Source organism: Pteropus vampyrus, unplaced genomic scaffold (genome assembly GCF_000151845.1).
Source record: "Pteropus vampyrus isolate Shadow unplaced genomic scaffold, Pvam_2.0 Scaffold44, whole genome shotgun sequence".
NCBI lineage: Eukaryota > Metazoa > Chordata > Mammalia > Chiroptera > Pteropodidae > Pteropus > Pteropus vampyrus.
The window spans coordinates 4,435,127-4,456,878 of NW_011888825.1; the positions used below are offsets into that span (position 1 = coordinate 4,435,127).

General features: G+C 35.6%; 1 pseudogene; it reads left to right on the forward strand.

Moving 5' to 3' along the window:
- The first annotated feature begins 8,606 nt into the window (after window positions 1-8,606).
- LOC105291272 lies at window positions 8,607-10,133 on the forward strand (annotated as a pseudogene).
- The last annotated feature ends 11,619 nt before the right edge of the window (window positions 10,134-21,752 follow it).

A 21,752-nucleotide genomic window follows, 5' to 3' on the forward strand; every position in this document is an offset into this window, starting at 1 on the left:
AAAGAAGATGTGGTACATATATACAATGGAATATTACTCAGCCATAAGAAGAGATGAAATATTGACATTTGTGACAACATGGATGGATCTTGAGATAATCATGCTAAGCAAAATAAGCCAGACAGAAAAAGTGGAAAACCACATGATATCACTTATATGTGGGATATAAACCTAAAAGCAACAAACAAATAGGACAAACAAATAAAGACTCACAGTCATGGACAATAGATTAGTGGTTACCAGAGGACAGAGAGGGAGAGAGAAGAGGGGAGTTAGATGGAGTGAAAGGGGTCAAATATGTGGTGACAGAAAGAAATCTAACTGTGGGCAGTAAACACACAATGCAATATATATATGCCTTACTGTTGAATTGTACACTTGAAACTTACTGGATTTTATTAACTAATGTCACCATAATAAAAATAATTTTTTTTAAAAAAAACAAGACATTAATAAACTTAATTCTTAAGAATGGTTTTGGATTCAAGAGTACATAAATCATGGATTCTTATTTTGGCTGTACCTGAGAGAGCAGTCTAACCCTCAAAATACTTAATCACTATGCCTCAGTTTCTTCATCAATAAAATAGGTGGTTGTTACCAGTAAGGGTTGTAGTAACCGTTATCTAAGACAATGGATATAAAGTAGCTGACATACAGTAATCTATTACAGATTTTCCTTCTCTTCAGCAATGGCTTAAACACTTTTTAAAACAGTTTTTCTAAACTCCTTTCCCCAATTAAATCTTACATAGAGAGCCATTATATAAACAGATAAAAACAGAACTGTTTCAGTTCATGGTTAGATGGGCATCTTTTTCTCTCCCCAGTGAACTCCCCTATTGGCCCTTGAGTTACTTCCACAGAGCTCTGTGTAATAATGTTAAAAGGAAAAAAAAAAACTTGTCTTAAATAACAGAAATGTTAACTGATCTTTAACAGTATGATTTCTTGAATTGATAAAGTATATCTTGGAGAGTACAAAGATATCTTACACAGTATAAAGCAATTTATGCTACCTAAAAACTACTCACATGAAAGGGAATTTTGCTTGAAGATAATGTAAGGGGAAGAATTCAGACATATTGGTGGATTTGTAGTATAATTCAATCTAGTTATCTTGACTGCAATCTGATATGGAGATGGTTTCAATGTTTGCAGACATAGTAGGCTTGTAACCAAATCCAAACCACTCTCAGCTTGAAGCTTAAGGCCATTACTTCAATTTTGCACTTATTTAGGTGAAAAGGGACCTTAACTTAGAAAAAGCTCTTGGATCTCGGTCAATAAATTCAATGACTATAAATCTAACCCATGATTCATTTCCATGATTTCCTTGGGATGAGAAGCAAGAAAGAGTCTACAAAGTGCTTTGGTAAACACCTAGCCAGTCTCTGTTACAGAGAAAGCAAGTACTTGTCCTCAAATCTTGTCCCTACTTACTTCAGGCAGTTATAGAAAGTGGGGGTCTACAAAGGGAAAATAAAAGGCCATATGTGGAAGAGGACAAGGAAACGAATTCACAAAAATCCTGAATTTTCTAGTTCACAGTAAAAGTGGCCCATCACTGTCCTAGGATGTGAATTATAGTCTCAGCATTTCATTTTAGAAAAAGAGTAACAGGATTGGGAGGTTGAGAGTACGGAGCAGATAAAGAAAGTTCTGTCTGCAACTAGCAGCCAATGCCTGATTCCCTCAAAATCTGTATTCTTATCCTAATTTCTCCCTACGTCTAATTCTACCTCCCATCGAGTACTCAGGCACAGTTCCTAGAAGCAAGAAATATTACCCATGATGTATTTACTGTTATATTAAAAGTATGTGTTTTCATACTTTTTTTGTTATTTTTTTCCCCTGGAGATTATGTCTTCAATCTTCCATTCAGGTAATTTGTCACCAGGTGGTAGATAGTAATGATAGTTAATGATACCTAACATCTATCTTTACTTCATGTTGAGCACTAGTCTAAGCACCTTTACAAGTGTTACCTCTTTAGTTCCTCTAACAGTCTGTTAAACAGATCCTATTATTATTATTTTTGCATTGTACAGTCTTGGAAATTGAAACACAAAGAGGTTAGGTAATTTGTCCAAGGTCACACAACCATAACTAGGGCCAGAATTCCAACCAAAAAAAGAACAAGGTCTCAGCCACTACATTCAACAGCTTTGGTGCCAAAAGCTGAACATCCCCCCTAAGACTTTTTAAGTGAGAAACACAGATAAGCATGATTTTGCACTCAATTATTGTTTTTTCTATTAAAAATAGAATTTTTAAGTTTATTTAAACAAACAAAGCATAACACTACTGTTACCATGGCATTACATTTTAAAAGATTTAGAGCGAGATATAAAAATATAAGTTCCTAGATACAAATAAACACCTTTTTCATTAACCTTAACAAGGTATCTTAACCTTTTCCTTCTGTAGTTTATACTGATTTAAAATAAGAACCTCTTATTCACTTTAATATCAATAGTACTTTTTAATCTTTTGCTCTTTAGATTTTCTTTTGTTGAATGGAAACATAGAGAACTACACTTCTGTAAATATCAAAAAATTATCTTCATTATTCCCATCTTCTATCAATAGCCTCTTAAATATGGAATACCACTTATAAAGTGTTCCTTTCCCAAGAAAAAAATAATCAGAGTACATGTGTCTGCCTTACATATTGTCATTATTTTCCTTTCCATTCAGAATAATTTCCTCTGACTGGCCAGTTATTTTTACTTTCAATATGTCTCTATATAATGAAGAGGTAAAGTTTTCATGTTTCTTATTTGCTATTTTCTAGTGCACTGGCTAGGCCATACAGTGTGAGGTTGAATGACAGTGGCGAGGACATCACTTTTGCTTTGTTCCAAATCTTCTGGGGGAAAGCATAAGTGTTTCACAATTAATTATGTGTTAGTTGTAGGGGTTTTATTTAGATACTCTTTATAAGATTGAAGAAATTCCCATCTTTTCCTCATTTGGGATCAAGTGGAATTCCTTCTATTTTAGACTGCTATTTTGGTGGATTATATATTGATCGATTTTTGAATATTGAATTAAGCTTACATTCCCGAGATAAATTCCATGCAGTTGTGGTGTATTCTTCTTTGCATACATTCTTGGATACAATTTATTTATTTTTTTTTGCATCTATATTCAAGATAAATTTTAGACTATAATTTTCTTTTTGTACTGTTTTTAGAATCAGAGTAATAATGGCCTCTTTAATTGAGTTGGGAAGTGTTTCCTTCTTTCTATTTTGGGGGAGAAATATAGTATTGGTGTTATTTCTTTAAAAAAAGTGTTTAATAAAATTTTCCTGTGAAATCATCGGGGCCTGAAGAATTTTCTTAGAAAGTTTTTAGCTATTAATTAAATTTCCATTAAAGTTATAAGGCTATTCAAGTTGTCTATTACATTTTGAATGAGTTTAGGTAACTTATGGTCTTTTCAACAAATGGTAACAAACAATTTAGTATTCACATAAGAAAATAAACCTCTATTTAAATGCATACCTTATTAAAAAATTAACTGACATGCATTCTAGATCTATATGTAAAATTATAAAACTTTTAGAAGAAAATGAAGAAGGAAATTTTCATAACTTTGGTTAGGTAAAGAGCTCTAAGATAGAACAGCAAAACTGTCATTCATAAAACAAACAAAAAATATATTTAAATTTAGCACAACTTAAAATTTTGGTCTGAGAAAGGCACTATTTAAAAGCATGAAAAAGCAACAACAAATGAATTTTAAATTACATACCTTATGAAGAATTTTATCTCAATAATATAAAGAACAATCAAAACTTATTAGTGGGAAACATACAAGCCAAGTAAAACATGGTCAAAATATTTGAATAGACACTTCACCAAAGTGGATATACATAAGAAAGAAATAAGCTCATGAAAAGATGTTCAGCATCATCAGCCATTAGGAAAACACCAACTTGAAATCAAAGTTATGTAGATTTAAATGCTATACCACTTAAAAATAAAATCATTATTATCAAAAAGTATTAAAATATTAAACATGGGCAATTAGAAGAGTTGTTAATTGATTAAGATAGGGGAGACACACTCAAAGTTGGTTATTCCAAGATGCTGGCAGCATCTTTAACTCTGAAGGGCAAAGACCAGAAGGTCACATTGAGACTCCAGCTGAAATGCCTAACAATCAGGATTCAGCATCTAAGTAAGAGTTCTGAGTACCAGTCAAGAGGCTTTCCAATAAAAAATAGGTTTTATTATAAAATGTCACTTTCTGAGGCCAAGTTCTCCATTGGTATCTGCCAGGGTCACAGATGATAGGTGATTTGAGCTACATGTATGTAGAGCAAACAGACTTAACTGTGTAAAGGAGGTGATTGATTGAGATATGGTTAAATATCAAAGCATAGGAAGTTAAAAATTAAAAAAAAGAGAGTTCATGATTTGTAAAGATATTATTGGGTATAGCTTTCATTTTCTCAAGTATCTTCATCAGGAAAGTTAAAAATTTTGTACCTGTATAAACCTACTGTGTAGGAATATCAGCAGTCATACAACTCTTAGAAAAATGATACTAATAATTACCCACTGCAATATATGAATTGTTATGTTTTTATGCTATGCTATATTTTATGCCTTGTTTCAATAGTGTAGTAGTTAACAGTGAATTATCTGGAATCAAATAGCCTGATATGAAATACCAACTCTATCACTTGCTGATTATGTGACCTTGGCCATGTTACTTGACCTCTCATTTCATTAATTGTAATGGAAATAATAATAGTTACCTCATGGTTTAATTGCTATAAAGCATCTGAAGCAATTTCTGGTATGTGCTGAGCATTCACTAACTACATATCATCATCATCATCATCATCATCATCATCATCACATAATTGTATTTGTATGTTACCAATACAGATTTTTGCATAGCCCTTAGCTATAACTCATTTACAGCTATATAGAGATATATTAGATGTGTGGGAGACAGAAATCACTTACACAATTAAATCTCCTACCTAATAATTTTAAAGAAGACAAAACATGCTTCACTTTTTAAATTGTAATATGTACTGAAACCTTCTTACCAGGGAAAATAAAAATATTCTTTTTTCTTTCCATCTTTGTAAGTCTGATTGAAATTGATTACATATGTTTATAAAATCTTAAAGAGAAATTATATGGTGTAAGTACCTCCTGCAATTGAATGTTTTCTTTGATAACTCATATTTTCTATAACTCATCTGCAGAGTAGCCACTAGTTTGACAAGAAGATTTGGCCTGTGTGTGCTGGCTGCTGAAGTACAATGTTTCTGAATATGCCTTACACAAAACCCTCCTTTTCTTTTTTAAGGTAATTAAAATATTTGTAATACACATAGAGAATGATTGACAGTAAATAAAAGCAATAATGACATTTATTCTATTATTTTAATTTTTCCTTGTGTTTTGAGGCCACATGGGTAAGAAAACAAAGGTAGATTTTGAATCACATAGCTCAAAATGTCACTTGTTTGACTTTGGGCAAGTTACTTAACTTAGGTGAACTTTAGTTTCAGTATCTTGAAGTATTTCACATTCTAGGGTGCCATAGGCTTGAATAATGGCTCTCTCAAAGATATCCATGTCCTAATTCTTGGAATCTGTAGATCTCACTTTATTTGGCAGAAAATAAAAAGTGTTTGCAGGTATAATTGAATTAAAGATTTTAAGGTGTGGAGATTATCATGGATTATTTGGTTGGACCCTAAGTATCATCACATATATTCTTATAAGAGGAAAGCAGAGAGAGACTACACCACAGAAGAGGGGACAGCAATGTGAAGACAGAGGCAGAGAGTGGAGTGATGTAGCCACAAGCAAAAGAATTCTGGTAGCTGCCAAACGCCAGAAGAGGAGAGGAATAGATTCTTCCCTAGAGTTTACAGAGGGGGAGTGGCTCTGCTGACACCTTGATTTCAGTTCAGTAACTCTGATTTCAGACTTCAGGTCTCCATAACTATAAAAGAATAAATTTCCATTTTAAGCCACCAAGTTTCTGGTAATTTGTATAACACTATAAGAAACTAATACACATATAAACATTATATACAAAGTATATTACAGATACATATATACACTATACATATATACACACATATACATACACATATACAAGAGTACACACAAAATACCTTTCAGAGTCTGGCACACATGACTTCAATTATTAATAACATTGTAATCTCTCAGTCATATTTATCTGAAATGTAGCAGTTTGTCTGCCCGGTTTGTATCTCTCTATGATACTAAAGCTTTAAAAAAAAAAAAAAAAGCATTTTCTTTAGATCTTATTGATTCCTAGAGTTTTCTAAAAAAATAATAAATAAACCATAGGCATAATGTCATCCCTTTTATTTATTTACAAAAATGGAAATAGTTGCATTACTGTTTTCTGTTTAATAAAGTAAAATCCCTGAAATTTTTCAAATTTAATATTCAGCATTAATAAAACATCATTACACACCAAGAATTTATTCCCTACTATATTGCAATATGTAGTACATTATATTTACATCAACAAAATAATTTCCTTTCTCCCTAATATAATCACACGCACGGAAGTTGATGGAGAGGGAGCTATCAAAGGAGAGGCAAAACTGGTATCCTGCGAGTGACTGACAAAAAACTTTAAGAAGAATCATGGTCAGTGAGCAGACACTGAATTCATAACAGAGCTGTAGCAGGGTGTGACCAGGCACATGGGTGGCCTCAGGGGCTTAGGATAATTCTGGAGTATTGTGTCAGCCCTCCACATGGACGTTGAAGTCACCTAGAACTTCTGCAGAAGTGAAATAGCAGGAAGGCTCTAAGCCAAAGTCTTGAGTGAATCCATGGGCATGACCAGGGAGTCAGCAGGCGAGAGCAAGGAAAGAAGAGGGTAGCATAGCCACTTAACATCAAAAGAGAAGTTGACACAAGGAAGTGGAGGCACTGTCCAAGAACAGCCATGATGAGCAGTGAAGACAAAGCCTAGTCTTTGGATCTTGAGCTACATGAGGTATGGGAAAATGAGCAGCTTCCTTTCAAAAGGGCATAAAGGAGAACAGCATTCTAGAGGGAGATCTGGTCTTAGGATAAGAATGTGAGAATATTAGTGAAGAAAGTGATGTAGAGGAGCTTGTTAATCAAGAGAAGTATTGTTTTTTATAGTTCTTTCCCTAGATGACAGAATGAAAAGTAACACTGAATACATTATTTATGGTTTGAGAGAGAGAGTGAACAGAGAGGTAAGAGGTTGGGTAGAGGAGGGAGGAAGCACAGAGAATGGGAAAGGGGCCCATAAATGGCTAGAGGATACTAGTGGGCATTGCCGGAGTCCCCTGAAAGGTAAAACAGGAGGGCCTCAGGTTCCACAAGATGGATGGGCCTGGATGGCAGGTCAGGAAGTGTTTTTCTTCTTCCTTGTACCCAGGGAAATAGATAAGAGTGAAAGTGAGAATATCTGATGTTAATGAGATGAAACCCAAGACCAGGAAGCCTTGATGGTCCTTTCTAGTGTCTGTCTGAGCTGTTGCCCGTCTTTACCTACGACTCCATAATAGTCTTCTTAATTCCTGTCTCCATCCTTCATTGCTCCATCTCTCTCACTACCCTTAGAAGTATCTTCCTATTCAGTAAACCAAATCATATTATTAAACCTCTCTGCATTCTCTATCCCCCTTCAGGCAGTAGATCCTAAATCATTCGTAGGTGCTGAAAACATTTCTATGTTCATTTCTCAGGTTGCAGGTTTCTACTTTCTTCAGAAATGTTGTAAATTTGGACTTTGCACCTGTAATAATATGTCAGATGTGGCACTCGACTTCTCATAAGAGAATTTTTTTTCCATCCAAGGCATCACACTGAAGGCCTGCCTTCCCTCCACCTCCCTGGGCTGGACTGCACAGCAACACAGTGCTCCTAGACACTGCACTTTATTCAGAGTCCGTTCTAATGCTCTGGCCTTCTCCCACTTGGGTTTTAGAATCCCTGGCCCCTAAGGGCTGCATGTGGACCTGAGGGTTCTCATTACTCTCACCACTTGAATTTTAAGATTTTTCTTTGTTTGTTAGCACCTGGAGATTTCCTTGTTTTCTTATCAGTTCTTCTATGTATTAAAAATGAGTTTTCAGAGGCCGGCCAACTCTGGGCTGTGGGTGGCTCTGGTAGCACAGCCTAGCAGCCCCCAGAAGGAAGGATGGGGCAGAGGAGGCAACACTGAGGGGCCACAGCGCAGGCGGAGCATTGGGAGGAGGAAGGACCTCGGCCATTTCAGGAGCTTCCAGGAAATAATAAAGGACAGTGGGTGCCGAGAGAGAGTGGCCTCAGTGATCCAAATGAGTGAGTTCAGATACAGAAGTCAACCTTATTATAGGGCTTTTTTAAAAATAAGAAGTTGATTTGGTGCATGAGAGCAAGTTAATGCCACTTACTGTACAGAGACTTACAGGTGCTGGCCTGTATTGGGATGGAGGGCTCAATATTGAGCAAGACTTATGTTTACCTTTCCATTTTGGAGAGCCTAATAAACTATTACAGTTTCTCTAGTGACTTTCAAAAGTTTCGAAGTTTGAAAGAGACATATTTACAATTAATAATAGCATGCATGCGGCTAGAACAGAGAACCCCATGATAATGGGTCTATCCAGTTAAAATGGCCAGCTGAAGGGAGCTATGAAGCCCAGTGGTGGTCTGGGAGGAGGGGGCACACAGACACAGCAGCAGATGAACCAGCTGCAAAACACCAACATGCTCAGTAATGGCACTCAGCAGCAAGCAAAGCGTTATGACCAGCACTATTAAATATGATGACTGGAAAAAGACTTTAAACTCATCTGCAAAGGATCTAAGAATCATAAACTTCAGATGTGACCTCCACAAAAGGAAATGAGTTTGAGGATTATTGTTTGAAATAGGAGTTACGGATGGGAAATTTGAAATAGGCTGGAAAAAGCCATCTCCAATCACGAGGAGAGTATTCTCATTGCTTCATCTGGTAGGGATATTTTAGCTAGAGCAAAAAATGGAACAGGCAAGAGTGGTGCCTACCTCATTCTATTACATTAATGGCTAGACCTGGAGGAAGGACAGTATACAAGCAATTGTGATTGTTTGCACAAGTGAACTTGCTTTACGGATCAATCAAATTTGCATCCAGGTCAGCAAACACATGGGAGGGGCCGAAATGATGGCAACCACAAGAGGAACCAATGTACTGGATGACATAAAACGCTTGATGACATAATGCACGTGGTGATAACAACCCATGGGAGAATCCCGGATCTTATCAAGAAAGGAGTAGCAAAGGTTGATCGTGTCCAGCGGATAGTATTAGATGAGGCAGATAAGTTGCTATCACAGGATTTTGTGCAAATAATGGAGGATATTATTCTTGCACCACCTAAAAACAGACAGATTTTATTATATTCCACTACTTTCCCTCTCAGTGTACAAAAGTTCATGAATTCCCATTTGTAGGAACCCTATGAGATTAACCTGATGGAGGAACTAACTTTGAAGGGAGTAACCCAGTACTACTGATATGTAACTGAGTGCCAAAAAGTACACTGCCTAAATACGCTTTTCTCCAGGCTTCAGATAAACCAGTCAATTGTTTTCTATAACTCTTCTTAACAAGTTGAATTGCTAGCCAAGAAGAGTTCTCAACTTGGGTTATTCTTGCTTCTATATCTATGCTAAAATGAGGCAGGAGCATCAAAATCATGTGTCTTAGATTTCCAAAATGGCTTATGCCATAATCTTGTTTGCACTGATTTGTTTACCTGGGGTACTGATATACAAGCTGCAAATGTGGAAACAAACTTTGACTTCCCAAAGCTGGCAGAGAATTATCTCCATCATATTGGAAGATCAGGTTGCTTTGATCATCTTGGCTTAGCCATCAACTAGATCACATATGATGATCCCTTCCCAGCACTGAGAAAGAGCTGGGAACAGAAATTAAACCTATCCCCAGCAACACTGACAAGAGCCTATATGTGGCAGAATATCATAGTGAGCCTGTAGATGAGAAACCTTAACAAGCATACTTTGACAAACTACAGAAGGCTAGTTCAGATCTGTGACACATTTTGGGGAGGATGCTCTTCTTTTTTGTGGGTTTTTCATCTTTTATTTTGGCATTATGAAGACTTAAAAAACCTTAGACTTTTTTTTTCTTTTTTTAACTGGTAAAGAGAAAAAAGCTAAAAAGAAAAAATTTACCTTTTTTGTTCCACTTGTTTGCACTGTGTGCTGACTGAACATTAGTGCACTAACCGCTGGCTCTTAAAAAATGTTTTCTGGGGAAGAAAGGAGGGGAAAGGAGCGAAGGGGAGAAATCCTATAAGAGGACAGTCTTAATGAACACACAAGTTTGTCTATGATTTCAGAATTCTCCAACAGCTGACTTGAGTACATTTCAACTTCTCCCTGATTTCTCATCTGTTTTTTGAACCTGAATAGCTTATTACTTATTTGTGCAAAGTGCTTTATGCTATGAGACCATTCAAAATGTCATCTTTTAGACACAGCCCAAGGACTCAACACTAGTGATGCTTTCTTTCCTTTTTTATTTTTTCTTCTTTTGTTTTTCTTTTAAAATTTTTGTCTTCTCATTTTGGTTCCAAATTGAAATTTCTTCCCTTTCTACCCAGTACTCAAGCCCAGGGCTGGAAGATGATAAGTATTGGTAATGTTCAATACCATTTTCTTTGTCTTTATGTGGAGGAGTTGATATGCAACTGAGTTCATCTGCACTGTAAATATATGCATTTAAAAAAAAATCCCACATAAAAATTTCTTCTGGGCTGAGTAGATGTGACATCATCTCTCCCAAAGGAAAGAACAGTATCATTGCACAAGTCATATGACAAGGCTTTGTGCTGTATAGCAGAGCACTAAAGACTGTGTTACATCTGCCTCCATTAGTAGTTATGGCATTTGATGTGTAGACATGTCAGCCTTGACCCTTTTCCTCTGTGGCAAAGTGTGTCCCATAGAAAATTGGGTGTGTATACTTATATAAACTTTGTAAATAAGTTTTTTTTCTGGGTTTTTATACACACATAACTTTTTAAAATAAAAGTTGCTGTGATTAGGAAGACTGGAGTGATTATGGGAGCAGCTAAAGATAAGAGGGGCTGAGTTTTCTGCAACACTAAATTCTAAAAAGTACTTTGGTCTCTTATGGTAGAAAGCAGGCCTCAGTGGGGACCTTATGCTGGAAAAGGGGCCCAGGAATCACTGTTTGCTGCCACACTGTCTCATCTAGTACCTTTGGAGGAGACCTTCCAGAGGGAGCAAAGAAGCTTCAAAAACCTATAATTCAAGGTGTTATTTTTGAAATGCTCTCTGATTATGCTTCTTCCCCTTTTTTAAAAGTTTGAGGACTTTTTAAGCTCAGCAGAAAGAGACAAAAATTAATCTGCCTGGCAGCGTGACAATTCAATTGAGTGGCAGTGTCTGAGCACTATATGCATAAAGCATGGATTTGCACTTTAGAGTATTAGCCAGTACCAGCTTTGGAAATATTAGCAGTTCTGGGGCTTACTTCTGTTGATCACCTCCTATACTGTACAAGTGTGTAGCCCTCTGCCTACCTTGATACATAAACTTGCAGGAATGGGCAGTCCCTGAGAGCTGTTAACTTTCATGCTGCAGAAAGCTGCTTGCCACCCTGTTTAATTCTGTGACAAGAATTATTTGTTATTTTGCATTGTAAATTGCTGACAGATGCTTTACATTCAATAGTGTTGCTTTAAATTGTGCTCCTCTCAACTTGCCTGGTGTTTGGCCTGATCTCCAGGCAAAAGGAGTGAGATGAATCAAAACCAGTGAATTTTAAAAATGTTTTTAATTTCCTTTTAAGCCAGTATATTGTCAATCAGAGGCATTTAGAGTAAAATCGATCAATCAATCATCAATAAAATGTTCTTATCTCTATATTCCATTATTTTTCAAATCCCTAAAATATTACAAGATAAATCTTACATATGCTTTCATGCTTAGCTCATCTGGATAAAGAAATCAATTATTAAAAGTTGCTTTTTTAACTCTGTCTAGTTGTAAGTAAAAGCTCTTTGTGACTCACCTAAAATTCTTGAAGATCAAAATCCTGCAGGTGCCTCCTGATCAGACATAGCCCTAACTCCTTAAAAACTGTACCAGGAGCTACACGATACAAACCCAAAAAAGAATAAGCTCATTTATTTGGTATCCAAGCCACATAGGTTCTCCTATCCAGACAATGTTGGCTACTACATACTGGCCCTAATTAAGGAAGCAACTTTTTCCAGGGAGAGGTGGGGGGAGGGAATATAAAAGGCATCAACATTTGACCAAAAAAATCTTGCCGTTGTACTAATGCAGCTATCTCTCCCCCCACCTCTGGCAAGATAAGAGGAACCATTAATTATAGAAGAAAAGCAAGAAAGACTCATAAATGCAATTTTGTATCTCGCTAGACAGTGTGGGTGACCAAAAAACAGTGCAATCCTCTTCGCCAGCCTCCGATTGTGTCTGCTTGTTGCCACGTGCCTGTGGGTTCCTCTTAAAGCACGAACTCTCAGTTGAAAGTATTACTAAAGTACAGCCTCTGATAAGGAGTGGTTCTTACACTGTCTGGGCCGCCACTATTGGACAGTCTAGTACGAGCAGCTATCCAGTTTTGGTGCTTGACTCTTGAATAGGAATTGTTAAATGGAGAGGGGCTCTAAGGACTAGGTCAAAGCCTAGTCTCTCTCTTTTTATTTTTAATTCCCCCTCATAATAAGAAGCATTTTTGTTACTACTGGAAATTGTTTTCGTGTTCTTCCAGTATTAGGCGTTTATTTTAAGTAATGATAATATTTTTCCAGTGGTTCATTTGGATGAAAACTCTTCTCTATTTTTAATATTTAAGTAATGTCCAGCTCATGTTCAAGCCTGTGGCTGTATGGCTGTGTAATGGGTTGAGGACTACGACACACCATGCTGCTTCTGGGCCTGTTTTATCTTTCCCTTCCCATACATTCCGATGGAGAAACATACTTGCCTTTTTCTTAGCAATGGAATACATTTATTTCAAAATGATCTTTCACTGAAAGAAGTAAAAGAAAAGGAAACCTAAATATGTCTCTAAACTCTTTTCCAGTTGGCCCTGCATCGTAGTACAGATTGGCCCCAAAAGCTGGGGGGCGTGGGGAGGCAACTGGTTATCGATATTTGTTTTCGGAATGAGATGGGAGCATCTTTCCTTTGCCATGTGCTTTGTATTTGATACCATCATACTTGGGGTAGAACCAGACAACTCAGCACAAACCTTTGAGTGTAAATTGTAAGAATCAAACCATCTCATTCTGATCGATTGGTTTATTTTTTTTCTTTTTTCCTTTTTTTTTTTAATAGGGCTGAGAGGGAGGTTACTATACCCCCAAAGGGAGTGTGCCTGCACTAGACTTAGAAGCACATTGGAAGCTTACAACCTCATCAAAAACTGCCTTTAGCCACACTCTGTTTTTGTTACAAAAGTAACAGAAAGGTGAAATAAATTTTTGGGAATTAAGTCATGTTATTTTTAATTTGTTACTTTTTTCAGTGTTCTGTGTATCTTAAAAATTGTTATTGTGGAGTCATTTTCTGGAAAAATACCTTTGTCAAGGAAAATATTGGCCTCATAGGAGCTGAAGTCAGTCACCTTTTTGTCACCAAAGTTAAGTGGGCTTTGGTGACTTTGTAGTTCAACTTTGTATCCTTAAGATACAAAGGTATCTTAAATACCTTAAGATAATTTTTAAAACTCTCAAAGAAAATCCACTCTCCTAATCTAAAAACTCATCTTTGGGGTAAAGAGTTGAGTATCTAGAGGTTATAACAGTTCATGAGGTCTGAGGGAGTTAGCCTGGCACTTGGACTCTGCCCCTCCACTGCTGACATATTCCAACAGAAGTGTTTTTAAATTCTCCAATAGACAACACTGGGCTGGCTGAGGGAGGAGGCTGGGTTGGGTTGGGTTGGGTTATTAAGATACGAGCTACTGCATTTTAACCAATAGTTGTAGGGGAGGGTACCTGGAGAAAACAAAGTCATTCTTCCCTTTTTTGAAACAAAACTAAAACTTGAAGACATTTATTTTTGGGTCAATAAAAATGGGACAGAATTTCAATGTTCCTAGACACAAGGCACCAGTTTCAGAAGTGAACAGCAGGGACTCAAAATTTTGAAAACATTTGGGAAAAGGGAAAATTGATTTTCTGTTAACTGGCAAATGTTCCAGTGGGGCTCTGTTTTTGTAGGGATGTATTATATTGTAAGTATATGCATGGACTGGAGTCTCTGCTGAGGTTGTAAACATCAGAAAAGATGGTTGACAGAATCTTGATTTTTGTTAATTTATCTCAATAAAAGCCCACTGGAACTCCAAAAAAAAAAAGAAAAAGAAAAAGAAGAAAATATGTTTTTATATTTTATGCAGCATTTCTATTGTTTATATTAAAGGAAGGACTTTCATCTCTTTGGGCCACTAAGTCACCAGAAGTGCTATTGTTCCCCAGACATCATTTTAGCATCACATTTTTGATACTTCTCTCTCCATATTTGTTTGTGAGTCTGTCTCCCTTCACAAGTTTCTCTAGGCTTGTTGCCATGGCTTATTTATCTTTGTATCTCTGGTGCCTGATACAAGACATGGAAGATGCTCATTAAATCATTGAATAAGTGGGAGAGTGAGGGAGGGTTAACTGAATATGTGTTAGCCTCAAAGAAACATTTTTTTTTTTTTGAGCCACGCAAATAAAAGGGTATTACTGTTTGTTGAATATAAGATAGAGTCAGATCAGTGAACTTAGCTGTGAGGTATAAACAACTCATATCTGACCATATTACTTATTAAATGCAGCAGCTTCAAGAACTGCAAAAAATCAAACAATAAATCCTTTAAGGACTGTATCATTTTAAATTTGTGTCTGCAACCAAAGTTAGCCACACCTCCTTGGACTGATCCTAAAATAATTCTTTTCTCAAAAAGTCACAGTATCCTGGCACTTAACAATAACACAAAAGAGCCCAGGCCTGAGCAGTTGTTTGTTTTGATAGGAGCTGAATCAACTTTTTTAATGAACACAAAGCTCTCCATAGGTCCAGGGCTTTTATTCAGCTCTTCTCTGAATCTCTCAAAGCTCATTTTATGAAATTTTAGTGAAACCCCTTCCACCCGCTCTTCGGCCTGGACACCCCCTTCAGTTTGCTGCTCACCATCTCTGACCTCAGACAGACAGAGAGGCCTTGCTGACCAGGGAGCTTGGCTTCCTTTCACTTGCTTTGTATCCCAGCAGCAGAGGTGTTCTGGACTGGTGCCCACACCACCCATGTACTGGAAACAACACACAATTCTCAAAGGCCGGTCCCTGCCTGATAGGACTTGAATTCTGAGGCGATAACAGCAGCTGAGGCATAGCAGGGCCTGGAGAACCTCGATCTGTCTCCTGAATCATGCCAGACATTTAACCACTCCCTCCATTACACGAAAAGCAGTCAGGGGAGGAAAGATAGGAGAGCAGGTGGCAGCTCTCTGCTCTGGGGTGAGCAGGCCCTGAATTGCTGTGGCAAGTTGGCACTAGGTCGTAACTGCCACACTCAGACCTCTCTGGGTGACCCTGAAATGCTACTTTCCCAGCCAGGTAGTGGGCAAATGGATATGAAGGCTATCACTGGCAGAGAATTTGAAAGGTGTAACCAGTACCTTCTGATTGCCACCTGGATCAGACGCACCTGTATCCACCCACCTGCTCTCCTGGGCCCATTCACTCAGCTAAACCCAAGATTATAGAGAAAAGTAGAAAAGAATAGATTCCTCTCTGGCAGATTTCAGTACACAAGATGAACAATAATGAATGTACAAGGAGTGATAAAATAGCCCCTGCCACTTCAGTGGCCTATCCAGAGCTCTAGGCACAAAGTCAAAAAAATTAAGATGTGTGGCTTTTTCTCCACAATCTCTAGACCTCTCTGAATATTAAGGTGATCTCAGCCTCATGCTTCCTGAGTAATCCAAAGGGAGGAGATAATTTCTGGCAATATGCAAGCTACTCACCCTGGGACCAGTTAAATCCAATGGTTAATGTTTAGGTTTCTGCCAGCCATGGTCTCAGTGAGTCAAGGAGCTGTGTCTTTACTCACTTTTTTATCCCAGAACTTGATATAGTATCTATCAGGTAATGCGTGCTTGACAAACACGCAGAATTGAGTTTGGAACTAAAATGGGGCCTTCATGGAAGGTGAAGCCCCCTTTAGGCCCCTCCATCCCGAAGTGGTTCATCCTAGAGCACTGGGAAACAGAGTCTTCTCACTGCCGCAAGTCAACCAGGAATGCTGGAGGGCAAGCCTACTGCAGGAACCAGACCTCTGGCTCAGCTGGAAGCATTTATTTATTCATTCACTACATGTTAACAAAGCACCTGTGCTGGTCTAGGGACACTGTGGGCTCTGGAACAGGTGTCGTCACCTTGTTTTGACTATGGTAATTTTATTAACATTTTAGCTATGTCTGCATTTCTCCTCTTTTAAAGAAAATTCTCTATCCTCGTTCCTTTGTGTTTTGGGATAATTTCAGAACTACTTTTTCACATTACAAAATAATATCATCGTGAAACTTATTGGAAATACCTTAAACTTATCTATTATTTGGGGAAGAATTACATTTTTAAAATAATGTCTTTCCTTCAGGAATAAAACTTACTGCACTTTTGTTCCTTTAATATATCTTGATAAAGTTTTATAGCATTTTTTACATAGATCCTAAATATTTCTATTTTAGTTTATTCAAAGCTATTTTGCATATTTTTTGTTAGTTTGAATAAATCTTTTTTTTTTAAATGCTATTTGGTGTTTTGAAATGTCCAAAAGAGTCATTGAGGCTTTTGTGGTAGTGGTAGTTGGTACTTATTTATTTTGTTTAAGCCAACTTTCTGTGTGACTTATTAGTTTGAATAGATTTTTAGTAGATTCTCTTGGTTTTCCAAAAAGAAAAATTATCCATCACCTGAAAATGACAACTTTGTCTTATTGCCATCAACTATCTCTCTTTTTTAGTGATTTCTTTTATTGCTTTGGATAGAACTTCTAAAACATATTGTATAATTGTGGTTATGGCCATTGTGTACCTGATTCCAATGAAAACTCCTCTGGTGTTTCATCATTGCATGTAATCTTCAAGGGGTTAAAAAAATATACTTTTTTCTCATGTTAAGGATTACTTTCTTTTCAATGTGCTAATATTGGTATTTGATTTTATTTAATACATTTTTATTATAATTCTTATATGACTTTTTCTTCTGGCCTGTTTGTGTAATACATTTTAATAGTAACTTTCCTGATATAACTTCACTCTTTCATTGTTTAGAAAAAAATGCAACTTGGCCAAGGAACATGATTTTTTGATGTAGTATCAAATTCAAATTCCTAATTTTGTGTGTGTGTGTGTGACTGTACAATAGGAAAGTCGTTTGTATTTTTTCTTGTGCTATGGTTGTCAAGATTTAGAACCAGGGTTATGATAGCTTTATAAAACTAATTAGGAAGCTTTGGATCTTCTTCTATTCTTTCAAACAGTTTACAAAGTAAGAGAATTATCTGTTCTTCAAAGTTGGAAAAAATTGCTCATAAAAACATTTGAGCCAGAGCCTTTTTTGGAAGTAACCCTTTAACAATACTTTCAATTTCTTCCCCGAGTTATTTTTCCTATTCAGATTGTCTGCTTCATCCTAATTCAATTTTGACCATTTATACTTTCTTAAAAAATCATCAATTTCATTAACATTTTCAAATGTATTGCCATAGAAAAGTACATAGTATTCTCATAATGTTTTTAAACTCTCTTATCTACAGTATCATTCCCTTGTAACTAATTTTGTACACTTGTCTTTCTTATTTTTTGTTTTTAATTAGACTTGTAGAGTTTGTTTACATTATTGATTATTTATGATACTAAGGTCCAATTTCTTCTATTTTCTAATGAATTCCTTCTTTTTCTTCATTGTTTCCTCATTTCTGCTTTCTTGAAGCTATTTTACTATTTTCACATATCTTAGTTGAATGTTTAATTATTTTATATTTATCTTTTCTTGATAACAATAAAAATATATAAGACTATGAAATTGCCTGTGAATCTAACTGTAGCAATGCCCTGTAGTTTTTCCTAGGCAGCTTTCTCATTGATATTTCAAAGGAGTTTAGAATTATAGTTTTTCACTTTCTAAGTACAAAAGCTATTTCTTAGTATTTTGTCTTAATTTTATAAGATTGAGTGGGTTTATTTTATTTAAACTGGCCTTAGTAATTTATAGTTTTTGTTTTCATCATAGAATGTTTAAATCATGTTATTATACAATTTCTACTTTGGGGAATATACATACTAAGTTGATTTTTTAAATATGTGATCAGTTTGTATTAATATATCTTGGCCATTTTAAAATAAAGTGGATTCCATTTTTAGGGCTCAAGTTTCATATATGTCTATTATATTATTAGGTTTTGTACTTAAATTTATTATAATCTTACTTATTTGTGACTTCCAATATCTATTAAAGACTAAGAATAATATATTAAAGTATATTATTGTGTTCCATAGTGGCTTCGCCATTTTGCTATCCCATCAACAGTGTATGAGGATTCCCTTTTCGACAAATCTTAACACTTGTTTGTTGATTTATTGATGATAGCCATTCTGACAGGTGTGAGCTGATATCTAGTTGTGGTTTTAATTTGTATTTCTCTGCTGATTAGTGACCTTCAGCATCTTTTCATATGTCTATTGGCCATCTGTATGTCCTCTTTGAAGAAATGTCTGTTCAGGCCCTCTCTCACTTTTAATTGGATTTTTGGGGATTTTTGATGTTAAGTTTATGCGTTCTTTATAAATTTCAGATATTAACCCTTCATGGGATGTTTCATTGGCGAATATCTTCTGTCGGTCGGTAAATTTTCTTTTTGTTGATTTCCTTTGCTGTGCAAAAACTTAGTTTGATATAGTTCTATTTATTTCTTCCTTGTTTCCCTTGTCCAAAGAGATATATCAGAAAAAATGTTATAAAAGCAATGTCAGAGAGTTTACTTCTTATGTCTTTTTTCTAGGAGTTTTGGATCTTACATTAAAGTCTTTAATCCATTTTGTTATTCTTGTATATGGTGTAAGAGGATGGTCCAGTTTCTTTTTTTTGTATGTATCTCTCCAGTTTTCCCCACATCATTTATTGAATAGATTGTTTTTACCCATTGTATATTCTTGCCTCCTTTGTCATAGGTAAATTGACCATATAGACATGGGTTTATTTCAGGGCTCTCTATACCAGGGGTCCCCAACTCTCAGGCCATGGACTGGTATTAGTCCGAGGCCTATTAGGAACCAGGCTGCACAGCAGGAAGTGAGTGGCGGGTGAGCAAGCGAAGCTTCATCTGGTTTCTTCCCAGAGCTAGCATCACCACCTCAACTCCACCTCAGATCATCAGGCATTAGTTTCTCACAGGAGCACCAGTCCCTGGTGCCAAAAAGATTGGGGACTGCTGTTGTACTATTCTATTGAGCTATGTGTCGTGTCTGTTTTTATGCCAGTACCATGCCATTTTGATTATTATAGCTTTGTAATATAGTTTGATATCAGGTAACATGATACTTCCAACTTTGTTCTTCTTTCTCAAAAGTGTTGTGACTATTTGGGGTCTTCTATGGTTCCATGTAAATTTTAGGATGTTTTTGTTCTAGTTCTGTGAAAAATACCTTTGGTATTTTGATAGAAACTGCATTGAATCTATAGGTTGCTTTAGGCAGTATGAACATTTTAATGATGTCAATTCTTTCTATTTGAGCACAGTATATGCTTCCATATATTTGTATCTTCTTTAATGTCTTATAATTTTCTGAGAACAGATCTTTTACCTCTCTGGTTAAATTTATGTCTAGGTTATTTCTTTGCTGTAATTGTAAAAGAGATTGGTTTCTTAATTTCTCTTTGATAGTTTGCTATTGGTGTATAAAAATGCAACCAATTTCTGATTATTAATTTTGTTTCCTGTTACTTTACTGAACAGTATGGAGGTTCCTCAAAAAATTAAAAATAGAATGACCTTATGTCCTAGCAATTACACTAATTTGAAAAGATGTATGCATCCCTATGTTCATTTCAGCATTATTTACAATAGCCAGGTTTTGGAAGCAACCTAAGTACCCATCAATAGATAATTGGATAAAGAAGAGGTGGTACATATATACAATGGAATATTACTCAACCATAAAAAAAAAAATCTTACCATTTGTAACAACGTGGATGAAACTAGAGTGTATTATGCTAAGTAAAATAAGTCAGACAGAGAAAGACAAATATCACATGATTTCACTTATATATGGAATCCAGAGAACAAAACAAATGAACAAAACAGAAACAGACTCAGACATAGGATATTTTGATGGTTGCCAGATAAAAGGGGAGTTTGTGAGAATGCGTAAGAAAGGAGAGGGGATTAAGAAGTAAAAATTAATAGATGCAAAATAGTCACAAGGATATACAGTATAGCATAGGGAAGGTAGTCAATAAGATTGTAATAACTATGTATGGTGTCAGGTGGACACTAGACTTATCGGGGGGAATCACCTCATAAATTACATAAATGTCTATCCACTATGCTATACAACTGAAACTAATATTAAATAATAGTAAATGTCAACTATAATTGAAAAATTAAAAAAGAGAAAACCCACTTCAAATTAAAAAAATAAAGTCTATTATCATGTTTCTATTTATTTCTCCTTGTATTTTTATTTGGTGTTTTTTATGCACTTTGAAGTAATGTTTTCAGTTGTATGTATAAATTATATTTTCATTGTGGAGCATGCCTTTGAAATACAGCATGACATAATACAATTGCCTTTTTTTCTGTGTAAAATATTGTGTCTTTATTTTACTTTAATATAAATATTTTTGCTCATATTTCCTTGAGTGTCATTATATAGATAAACCTTTATCAATTTTAATTTTAGTTTTTCAGATTAATTTCAGTTAGGATGTGTTATCTTTAAAGAAACAGATTAATAGTAGCTTCTTATAGCTGTTTAAAGAAATATATAAGATAATACAATTAAAATAATTAGTGTAATATTTGGCACATAGAAAATGCTCATAAAGCACCAACTAATAATAGTATTAAACAGCATGCATTGAATTTTTAAAACAAAATCATAATTTAAGAATTATAATTAAAAACTATATAACTTGTTTATTTTGTCACATGTTGTATTTTAGGCATTATTCTTGACATCTTATTTCATATTTTCTATTTTTTGTATGCTCTTCTTTGCTCTTTCCTTGTTTGCTCACTTTTCTTTCTCATGAGTGGGTCAGGCATTGCTATGGATTCTGTAGTGAGTAAAAGTATACTCGATCTGGCTTCAAGGGGTTTACATTCTGGCAGGCATAAGTGCTTTGATGTGTGTTATTAAGTAAAATCACAACTACCACCTTGAATTCACATAAACATCGGCAAAACACTTTTCATTATGTCCTATGAGAAAAATTATAGTGGTATAAGAGGTGTCCTTTGATAGTATATGATTAAAGGGTGAATGGTTAATTCCTGCATAATCAACATGTCTTGCATAAAATGTCACAGACAATTCGCACTGGATTCTCTCATACTGAAAATACAGAGGAATGTTGCCTTCTGATGGGATTCAACATTTTCAGGGGAGAAAATCAATAGAACCCTTCTTGTTAGGTAAAA